Source organism: Moschus berezovskii, chromosome 7 (assembly GCF_049115385.1).
Source record: "Moschus berezovskii isolate FMDL1 chromosome 7, NW_MosBer_1.0, whole genome shotgun sequence".
NCBI lineage: Eukaryota > Metazoa > Chordata > Mammalia > Artiodactyla > Moschidae > Moschus > Moschus berezovskii.
The window spans coordinates 83,566,836-83,579,340 of record NC_142466.1 but is presented as its reverse complement, the minus strand read 5'-3'; the positions used below and the strand labels follow the sequence as shown (position 1 = coordinate 83,579,340).

The 12,505-nt window shown below is 38.2% G+C and overlaps 1 pseudogene; it reads left to right on the top strand.

Annotated features, from left to right (window-relative positions):
• The first annotated feature begins 8,476 nt into the window (after positions 1-8,476).
• On the top strand, positions 8,477-12,267 carry LOC148777390 (small ribosomal subunit protein eS12-like; annotated as a pseudogene).
• Positions 12,268-12,505: the final 238 nt, after the last annotated feature.

The following is a 12,505-nucleotide window of genomic DNA, read 5'->3' as shown; positions in this document are numbered from 1 at the left end:
GAGGCACAAGTTGAGAGGTAGGGACTTAGGGCAGATCCTCGGAAGTTTCCCAAATTGAGGGAAAGACAATTGAGGATGGGACCCAAGGAGGCTGCAGACACCAACAAGCAAGAGGCCCCATGATGGCATAAACAAGGGGAATGGGGCAGGATGTCCTGGGAGAGACAGGGAACCTGGGATGTTAGGAGAAGAGACTGCACAGGCCCCATCTCTTCCCATTCATGTTCTCCCTCTTTCCACAAGCTGTGCCAGGGCAGAAGGTCCCCCCTCAGGAAGATTAGGGGTATATCACCTCAGCTTCCTCTTCCCCCAGACCACCTTTGTTCCCTTCCTGCGGCTCTGTGCCCATCTGGAGTTTGGGATAAGTTCACTATTTACTCTCCCAGCCCCACCCCACCAAATTCTTGAAAGTGCTTGGACAGCTTGATAAAAATACAGATCCTTTGGCTCTATTCTGAGATTCTGTTTAAGATGATCTGGGGTGGTGCCTCTAATTCTGTATATTTATTAAGCTCTTCACATGATTTTGAAGTGCAGACAAGTTTGGAAACAGTGTAAACAATCTAACATGATATCCCTCTGGTATCCTCCATGTCCCCCCAGGCCCATGCTATTCCACCTCTCTGGGAACTCTTCAGAGATGGGCAGTTCACTATTTACTTAGACACTTTCACAAAAGGTATGGCAGCTGTGGAAGGGGAGATTTTAGAGATGGGAATTAGAAGCTTTCTCATGCCAGGATTTGCCATAAGACCAGATAAAAGACCCAAGAAATCTTATCTCCTTGTTTTTGCCCAGTCCTGTTCCAGGAATGCCAGCTTCTTGCCAGCTGGGACACTCCCTGCCTTGCTTAAGATCTCAGCCTGTTGTAAAACCTCCGACCCAAGATCTCAAGTATCTCTCTTCTAATTTACTCAGATTCCAGCCCCTCTCTTCTGGGGCCCCCATCCCAACAATATCTCCATCTCTAATCCCATCCCCTCCGCATCCCATCCTTTCCCAATAGCACCACCCCTATTACAGGCACAATCTTTCTGTCACTACCTTGTGCCTGGCCTGCGCTGTCCTGACTGCACCCTCCCAGTCCTGTCCTCCCTGTGGTCTTCTATTTCCATAAAGCTGGGGTAAGCCTGGGGGTGAGGGGCATGCTGGGTTTAGCACCCTGGGAACTAGATGAATTTTCTAGTCCTAACCTGGTGATCACAACTCGAGATTCTACACTGGTTTTAAACAAAGATTCTAAGTTATGACCTAATAATCCTCACACACTATATCCTAGCATAAATTCCAAATGGATTCAAGCTTTTAAATGTTAGAAATTCAACTACAAGAATGACAGCATGCAAAATGTCAGAGTAGAAAACTCTAGGGTTAGTCCCTCCACTGAAGCAACCACTGGGCTGAAAAGAGCAATTGGAATCCCCTATTTCAGAACTCTGGAACCTAACTGGACACATAACATTGAGAGGAGTGCTCGATAAAGGCCAAGGATGTTGATCTTTCAGAAGAGATCATACATGAACTAGCTACTAGTCAATGCTAGGGGGTGGCAGCCCACATTCCTGTAGTGGCTGGTTGGTGGCAGAGAATCCTGTCCTCCAAAAACTGGGGTTTTATATTTTGGTTGGTCTGGGGGTTCCCTGAGAGACAGGTGCAGATGCATGCCTTGGTTTCTGCCTTCTCGAGCTGCAGCAGCTTCCAAAGTAGCATATATCAGAATATTTAAGGGGACTTAACTCTTTTGTGAGAGAGAGAGAGATAAATCTTTGTCAGGACATTGGCTGACCACAGCGATTAGAGAACAAAAATTTCAGGGACCACACACATCAAAGAGTGCACTTGGCAAAAAAAACTTTTGGAAAAGTCAAAATGGACAGCTACAGCCGCTGACAACACAGGCAAATATAAATGACAGCATATTAGATCTTTGGTTTATAACTCCTCTTCTTTCTATGTGATTTAAAAGTCATAAAATAATCATTATAAATCTATGTTAATGGGTACACAATATATAAGGATGTAATCTGTGACAGTAACAATATAAAGGAGGTAGAACGAAGATGTACAGGAGCAGAGTACTATTCGTTTCCACTACTGAAACAAAGCTGGTATTATTCAAACTAGATTATTATAAGCTTAAGATGTTAATTATAAACTCCAAGCTAACTACATGAGTCATGAGTATGAAATGCACGGAGTCAATATGGTCAATAAGTATATAACATTTTATATGGTGACAGAATTTTGAACTGTACAGAAATAGTTCCTGCACCAGGAACTAACAGTGTTGCAGGTCAATTATACTTCAAAAACAAACTTATAGAAAAAGAGACTGGATTTGTAGTTACCTGAGGTAGGGGTAGGGCAGGGAGGACTGGATTGAAGGGAGTCAAAAGGTACAAACATCCAGTTACAAGTACTAGGGATGTGATATATAATATAATTAATACAAATAACATTAGTTAGTTAGTTCAGTCGCTCAGTCGTGTCCGACTCTCCACGACCCCATGAATCACAGCACGCCTATGAAAGTTGTTAAGATAGTAAATCCTAAGAGCTCTCATCACAAAGAAAAACTTTTTTTCTTTTATTTTGTACCTATATGAGATGATTTGTGATAATCATTTCATGATACATATAAGTCAAATATATTTATGCTGTATACCTTAAACTTATACTGTACTATATGTCAATTATACTTCAATAAAACTGGGGAAAAAAGTGAAAAAAATGAGTTCAACTCTCTAACTAAAAGGCAGAGATTATCAAAACTACAATGAGGTATCACCTCACACTGGTCAGAATGGCCACTATCAAAAAAAATCTGTAAACAATAAATGTTAGAGTAGGTGTGGAAAAAAGGGTACACTCTTATACTGTTGGTGGGAATGTAAATTGATACAGCCACTATGGAGAACAGCATGTGTGCTTGCATGCTAAATCTCTTTAGTATGTCCTACTCTTAGTGACCCTATGGACTAGAGCCTACCTGGCTCCTCTGTCTACGGAGATTGCAGGTAGTATATAGATATTATATGCTCTCTCCTCTCTCTGGGCAAAAATACTGGAGTGGGTTGTCATGCCCTTCTCCAGGGCATCTTCCCAACTCAGGGACTAAAGCTGTGTCTCTTACACAGGCAGATTCTTTACCACTAGTGCCACATGGAAAGCCCTAAAAAACTAAAAATAGAACTACCATATGACCCAGAATTCCACTTTGGGACCCAGATAGAACCATAATTCTAAAAGATACAAGCAGGGACTTCCCTGAAGGTCCAGTGGCTAAGACTCCATGCTGCCAAGGCAGGGGGCCCAGGTTCAATCCCTGGTCAGCAAACTAGATCCCACATGTCACAACTAAGACCTGACAGTCAAGAAAAGAAAAAGATTCACGCACCCCAATGTTCACTGCAGCACTACTTATAATAGCTCAGACATGAAAGTAACCTAAATGTTCATCAACAGAGAAATGGATAAAGAAGATATGGTACATATATACAATGGGATATTGGTCATAAAAAGGAATGAAATTGTGCCATTTGCAGCAACATGCATAGACCTAGAGACTGTCATGCAGAGTAAGGCAGAAAGAGAAAGACAAATATTGTACATTAACACATATATATGGCATCTACAAAAATGGTATAGATGATCTCATTTGCAAAGCAGAAATAGAGACACAGACATAGAGAACAAACATATACCAAGGGGGAAAGGGGAGATGGGATGAACTGGGAGATTGGGATTGACATATATACACTGCTGCTGCTGCTAAGTCGCTTCAGTCGTGTCCGACTCTGTGCGACCCCATAGACGGGGGCCCACCAGGCTCCCCCGTCCCTGGGGTTCTCTAGGCAAGAACACTGGAGTGGGTTGCCATTTCCTTCTCCAATGCATTAAAGTGAAAAGTGAAAGTGAAGTCGCTCAGTCGTGTCCAACTCTTACCAACCCCATGGTCTGCAGTCCACCAGGCTCCTCTGTCCATGGGATTCTTTGTATAAAATAGCTAACTAATGAGAACCTATTATATAGCACAGGGAACTCTACTCAGTGCTCTAAATGGCTGACCTAAATAGGAAAAAAAATCCAAAAAGGAGGGGACATATGTATACATATGACTGATTCGCAGTATAGCAGAAACTGAAACAGCAGTGTAATACACCACTAAAAAAAAATATACCAATAAAAATAAATAAATAAAATGTGGGACTTTCCTGGTGGTCCAGTGGTTAAGAATTTTTCTTGCAATGCAAGAGACACTGGTTCAGCCCCTGGTCCAAGAAGATCTGACATACCATATGGCACAACTAATGAGCCCACGCTCTAGAGCTTTCGAGCCTCAACTACTTAACTCACTCACTACAACTACTAAGGCACATATGCCCTACAACTACACAGGCGTGTGTGCCTGTGCTCTGCAGCAAGAGAAGCCATGGCAATGAGAAGCCCTAGCACCACAAAAAGACACTAGTCCCTACTCTCCACAACTACAGAAAGCTGCAAGCAGTGATGAAGACCCAGCACAACCAAAAATAAATAAAATGTATAAACGAATGTAAATAAATAAAAGGCAGAGATTATCAGAATGGATTGAAAAAATAAAAGCAAAAATAAAATAAAAGCATGATCCATCCATATGCTATCTATAAGAGACTAACTTGAAATAAAGTAAAAGGATGGATTTCCCTGGTGGTCCAGTGACTAAGACTCTGGTCTTCCAGTGTAGGGGACCTGGGTTTGGTCCTTAGTCAGGGAATTAGATCCCACATGCTGCAACTAAGAGTTCACATGTGGTAACTAAAAAGAAAAAGACTCCACATGCCACAGCTAAAGATCCTGCATGCCACAACGAAGTTGAACATGTTGCAAGCGTCACAAGACCCAGCACAGCCAAATAAATAAATAACTATTTTAATAAATAAAGTAAAAGGATGGAAAAATAATCCATGCAACCAGTGACCAAAAGAGAGCTACAGTGGCTCTATTTCTGTCAGACAAAGCAGACTTTTTGTAAAAAAAAAAAAGGTTATAAGAAATAAAAAAGACTGTATTTTGACAAAATGCTTGATACAGAAATATATAACAGTTATAAACAACTAACAGCCAAGCCTCATAACATATAAAACAAAAAACTATCAGAATTGTAGGGGAGAGTTGACAGTTCTACAATAATTGCTGTAGAATTTAATACTTCACTTTTAATAATGGATAACCAAACAGGAGATCAATAAGGAAACAGAGAACTTGAACAATACTATAAATATATTAGACCTAACATTTATACCGGAGAAGGCAATGGCACCCCACTCCAGTACTCTTGCTTGGAAAATCTCATGGACAGAGGAGCCTGGTAGACTTCAGTCCATGGGGTCGCTAGGGGTCGCTAGGAGTCGCTAAGAGTCGGACACGACTAAGCAACTTCACTTTCACTTTTCACTTTCATGCATTGGAGAAGGAAATGGCAACCCACTCCATTGTTCTTGCCAGGAGAATCCCTGGGTGGGACAGTGGAGCCTGATGGGCTGCCGTCTATGGGGTCGTACAGAGTCGGGCACGACTGAAGCGACTTAGCAGCAGCAGCAGCAGCAACATTTATACACACCAAAAACAGGAGAATACGATTTCTTCCGAAGTTCACATGGAACATTCTCTAGGATAAACCATATGATATGCCATAAAACAAATCTTAACAAACTTTTAAGACTGAAATAATTCAGAGTATCTTTTCTGATCACAGTAGAATAAAACTATAAATCAGTAACAAAAGGAAAAGTGGAAAATTCACAAATATGTGGAAACTGAATAATATACTCAAATAAAGAGTCAAAGAATAAATCACAAGGCAACTTAGAAAATACTTTGAGACAAATAAAAACATAATAAACTAAAACTTTTGAGAGTCAATGATGGCAATGCTGAGGGAAATTTATAACTATAAATGCCTATATTTAAAAAGATTTCAAATCAATAACCTAACTATTCACTTTAAGAAACTAGAAGAAGTAAATAAAACCAAACCCAAAATATCAGAAAGAAGGAACTAATAGTAAAGAAGAAACAAATGAAATAGAGAATACAAAAAATAGAGAAAAATCAACAAAACCAAAAGGTGGTTCTTTGAAAAGATCAACAAAATTGACACATTTGAAGTTAGACTGACTAAGGAAAAAAGAAAGAATTTTTAAATAATTCAAGTTTTTAAAATAATTCAGATTATTAAAATCAGAAATGAAACTGGGGGCATTACTATCAATTTTATAAACACAAAAATGTTATTAGAGGATACGATGAACAATTGTGCATCAATGAATTGGGTAACCTAGATGAAATAGGTAAATTCCAGAAACATATAAACTATCAAAACTGACTCAAGAATAAATAGAAAATCTAAATAGATCTATAACAAGTAAGGAGATTCAATCAACAATGAAAATATCCCAGCAAAGGAAAATCCAGCACCAGATGGTGTCATTAATGAATACGACCAAATATTTTTTCTACCAAATACTTAAAGGAGAATTAGCATCAATCCTTCTCAAACTCTTCTGAAAAAAAATTGAAGAGGAGGGAACATTCCCTAACTCATTTTATGAGGCCAGCACTACCGTGATAAGAAAGCCAGATGAAGGCACTACAAGAAAATAAAAGTACAGGCCAATATCCCTGATGAACAGAGATTTTAAAATTCTCAGCAAAATACTAGAACCTAATTCAATGGCAGATTAGCAGGGTCATACATCACTATCAAGTGGGATTTATTTCAGACACATGAGGATGGTTCAACATTCACAAATCTATCAGTATGATACACCACATTAACAAATTGAAGAATAAAAATCATACAATCATCTCAATAGACACAGAAAAAAACATTTGACAAGATTCAACACCCATTAATTATTTTTTAGAAAGACTCTCAATAAAGTGGGTATAGAAGGAATGTACCTCAACATAATAAAAGCCATATATGACAAGCCTTCAGCTAACATAATACTCAAATGTAAAAAGTTTAAAACTTTTCCTGTAATATTAGGAACAAAAGACAGATGCTTATTGTCACCACTTCTATTCAGCTTAGTATTGGAAGTCTTAGGGAGAGCAATTAGGCAAGAAAATTTATATATGCATATAAAACCCCAAAGACTCCACCAAAAACCTCTTAGAACTAATAAATTCAGTAAAGTTGCAAAATACAAAATCAACATAAAAAAATCAGTTGTGTTTCTATACACTAACAACAAAGTATCTGGAAAAAAATTAAGAAACAATCCCACTTACAGTAGCATCAAAAACAATAAAATACCTAGGAATAAATTTAACCAAGGAAGTGAAAGACCTATACACTGAAAACTATAAGACACTGATGAAAGAAATTGGAGAAGACACAAATGGAAAGATACCCTGTATTCTTGGATTGGCATGTTAATATTGCTAAAATGTCCATAACTACCCAAAGTGATCTACAAATTCAATGCAATCCCTATCAAAATTCCAATTGCATTTTTTCACAGAAATATAAAAAAATCCTAAAATGCATGTAGAACCACAAAAGACACCAAATAGAATAATTTTGAGGAAGAAAAACAAAGCTGGAGCCATCATGCTTCCTACTTTCAAACTATATTACTAAGCTATAGTAATCAAAACAGTATAGTACAGGCATGAAAACAGAAACATAGACCAATGCAATAGAATTTAGAGTCCAGAAATATACCTACACATATACAGTCAACTAATCTTTGAAAGGGAGCCAAGAACCCAAAATGGGGAAAGGATAGTCTTTTCAATAAATGGTGTTGAAAAAACTGGATAGCCACATGTGCAAGAATGATATTGGACCCCTATTTTACACCACCCACAAAAATTAATTCTAATTAAAGATTTAAATGTAAGACCTAAACCCATACAACTCCTAGAAGAAAACACAGAAGAAAATCTCCTCTGCATTGGTCTTGGTAATGATATTTTTGAATATATGAAAACAAAGCAAAAATAAACAAGTGGGGACTTCCCTGGTAGTTCAGTGGTTGAGAATCCCCCTGCCAATGCAGGGTACATGGGTTCAATCCATACATGTACCACAATTCTATGAGCCCGCACTCTAGTGACCACAAGCTGCAACTACTGAGCCTGCATGCCACAACTACTGAAGCCTGTGTGCTCCAGGGTCCAAGTACCACAACTATTGAAGTCTGAGCACCTAGAGCCCATGCTCCGTAACAAGAGAAACCACCACAATGAGAAGCCTGAGCACCATAATGGAGAGTGGCCCCTGCTTGCTGCAACTAGAGAAAGCTTGCACACAGCAATGACAACCCAGCATAGCCAATAAATAAATAAATACTTTTTAAAATAAACAAAGTGGGAGTACATCAAACTAAAAAACTTCTGGAGGCTCTTTTCCTGCAACCTCTGAGTAGCTCAGAGATGGAGCCTGGGGTACTTCAAGATTCAGCTCCATCCATTACCCACTGTCATGGCCAAAGAAGGCACTGGTGCTGGAGGGGTAATGGACATTAATATTGTTTTGCAAGAATTGTTGAAGACCACTCTCATCACAATGGCCTAGCACATGGATTTTGAAAAGTTGCAAAGCATTAGACCAGTGCCATACCCATCTTTGAGTGCTTACATCCAACTGTGATGAACCTACATATGTCAAGTTGATTGAGGCCCTAATGAAGACTGATGACAATAATAAACTAGGGAAGCAGAGGCATAAAAAGCTTTTGACAATATTAAATACCCATTTATGGTAAAAAAAAAAAAAACTCCCCATAAAGTGGACATAGAGGGAACCTACCTCAACATAATAAAGGCCATATACAAGAAACCCACAACAAATATCATTCTCACTGATGAAAAACTGAAAGCATTTCCTCTAAGATCAAGAACAAGACAATGATGTCCACTCTTACCACTATTATTCAACATAGTTTTGGAAGCCCTAGCCATGGCAATCAGAGAAGAAAAAGAAATAAAAGGAATCCAAATTGGAAACGAAGAAGTAAAACTGTCACTGTTTGCAGAGGACATGATACTATACATAGAAAATTCTAAAGATACTACCAGAAAACTATTAGAACTCATCAATGAATTTGGTAAAGTTTCAGGATATAAAATTAATACAGAAATCTCTTTCATTTCTATACACTAACAACTAAAGATCAGAAAGAGAAATTAAGGAAATAATCCCATTGACCATCACAACAAAAAGAATAAAATACCTACAAATAAACTTAGCTGAGGAGGCCAAAGACCTCAGAAAACTATAAGATACTGATGTAAGAAATCAAAGATGACACAGATTGGGAGATATACCATGTTCTTGGATTGGAAGAATAAATATTATGAAAATGACTATACTACCCAAAGCAATCTACAGATTTAATACAGCCATAGAATTAGAACAAAAAATCTTTACGACTTGTATGGAAATACAAAAGACCCCAAATAGCCAAAGTAATCTTGAGAAAGAAAAATGGAGCTGGTGGAGTCAGGCTCCCTGACTTTAGACCATACTACAAAGCTATAGTAATCAAAACAATATGTTCAGTTCAGTTCAGTTCAGTCGCTCAGTCGTGTCCGACTCTCCGCGACCCCATGAATCACAGCACGCCAGGCCTCCCTGTCCATCACCAACTCCCGGAGTACACTCAAACTCATGTCCACAGAGTCGGTGATGCCATCCAGCCATCTCATTCTCTGTCGTCCCCTTCTCCTCCCGCCCCCAACCTTTCCCAGCATCAGAGTCTTTTCCAGTGAGTCAACTCATCGCATGAGGTGGCCAAAGTATTGCAGTTTCAGCTTTAGCATCAGTCCCTCCAGTGAACATCCAGGATTGATCTCCTTTAGAATGGACTGGTTGGATCTCCTTGCAGTATAAGGGACTCTCAAGAGTCTTCTCCAACACCACAGTTTAAATGCATCGATTCTTCGGCGATCAGCCTTCTTCACAGTCCAACTCTCACATCCATACATGACCACGGGAAAAACCATTGCCTTGACTAGACGGACCTTGGTTGGCAAAGTAATGTCTCTGCTTTTTAATATACTATCAAGGTTGGTCATAACTTTCCTTCCAAGGAGCAAGCGTCTTTTAATTTCATGGCTGCAATCAGCATCTGCAGTGATTTTGGAGCCCAAAAAAACAAAGTCTGACACTGTTTCCACTGTTTTTCCATCTATTTCCCATGAAGTGATGGGACCAGATGCCATGATCTTTGTTTTCTGAATGTTGGGCTTCAAGCCAACCTTTTCACTCTCCTCTTTCACTTTCATCAAGAGGCTTTTGAGTTCCTCTTCACTTTCTACCATAAGGGTAGTGTCATCTGCATATCTGAGGTTATTGATATTTCTCCCAGCAATCTTGATTCCAGCTTGTGCTTCTTCCAGCCCAGTTACTGACACAAAAACAGAAATATAGATCAGTGGAATAGTACAGAAAGTCCAGAGATAAACTTACCTATGGTTACCTAATCTATGACAAAGGAGGCAAGAATATATACAGTGGAGAAAAGACAGTCTCTTCAATAAGTGTCCTGGGAAAACTGGATAGCAACATGTAAATGAATGAAATTAGAACATTCCCTAACACAATACACAAAAATAAACTAAAAATGGATTAAAAACCTAAATGTAAGACCAACACTATAAGACTGTTGGAAGAAAACATAGGAAGACTTACTACTCTTTGACATAAATCACAATAAGATATTTTATGATCCACCTCCTAGAGTAATGGAAATAAAAGCAAAAATAAACAAACAGGATCTAACTAAATGTAAAAGATTTGTAATGCAAAGGAAACCACAAACAAAACAAAACAACAACCCTCAGAATGAGAGAAAATAATTGCAAAGGAAGCAATTGACAAGGTATTAATCTCCAAAATATACAAATAGCTCATGCAGCTCAGTATTAAAAAAAATTGGGTAGAAGATCTAAATAGACATTTCTGCAAAGAAGACATATGGATGGCTAAACAGCACATGAAAAGATGCTCAACATCACTAATTATTAGAGAAATGCACATCAAAACTAAAATGAGGTATCAACCCACACTTGTCAGAATGGACATCATCAAAAAGTCTATAATAATAAATGCTGAAGAGGGTATACACTGTTGGTGGGAAAGTAAATTGGTACTGACACTATGGAGAACAATATAGAAGTTTCTTGAAAAAAAAAAAAACTAAAACTAGAATTACCATATGTCACAGCAATCCCATTCCTAGGCATATACCAGGAGAAAATCATAATTTGAAAAGATACATGCACCCCAATGTTCATTGCAGCACTATTTACAATACCCAGGACTTGGAAGTAATCTAAATGTCTATCATCAGAGGAATGGATAAAGAAGATATGGTACATATATACAATGGAATATGACTCAGTCATTAAAAAGAACAAAATAACGCCATATGAAGCAACATGGATAGACCTCAAGATTGTCATACTAAGTGAAGTAAGTCAGACAGAAAAAGATAAATAATCATATGATATTGCTTATATGTAGAAAATTTTTAAATGGTACAGGGACTTCTCTGGTGGTCAACTAGCTAAGACCACACTCCCAAAGCAGGGCACCCAAGTTTGATCCCTGGTCAGGGAACTAGATCCCAAATGCTGCAACTAAGAGTTTGCACGTCACAACTAAAAGATCCCACATGCCACAACTAAATCTTTGAAAGTCAACTAATTTGCATACCACAATGAAGACTGAAGATCTCATGTGCCACAACTAAAGATCTCAAATGCCCAATATGGTTGAATAAATAAACAATTTTTATAAGGGTACAAATGAACCTATTTACAAAACAGAAGTAGAGTCAGAGATGTAGAAACCAAACTTATGGTTACCAGGGGATAAGCGGGGGAGAGACAAATTGGAAGACTGGGATTGACATATACACACTACTATACATAAAACAGATAATTAATTAAGAATCTACTGTATAGTACAAGGAAGTCTACCCAATATTCTTAATGGCCTATACAGGAAAAGACTCTTAAAAAAGAGTGGATATATGTATATGTGTAACTGATTCACTTTGCTATACACCTGAGACTAACAACATTGTAAATCAACTATACTCCAATTTAAAAAGAAAAGAAACTAGGGGAGTGGGTAGGCCTCTGTAAAACTGATGGAAAGGGAAAACCCTGAAAGTGGTTGGTTGCAACTGTGTAGTGGTTAAGTACTATGGCAAAGATTTTCAGGCCAAGGATGTCATCAAGAAGTACTTCAAATGAAAGAAGTGAACAAATTTAAAACTTGGCTCTTGTTTATAATAAATAAATAAGCAAGGTTCTGTATAGCAAAAGAAAAAAATCAACAAAAACGAAGGTCAGTGCAGGGACAGAGAAAATAGGAAAAAAATATTTACAAACCATATATCTGATAAAAGGTTAATACCTGAAATATATATAAGGAACTCCTAAAACTCAATAGCAAAACAAACAAAAAATCTGACTATAAACTGGGAAAAGAACCTGAAAA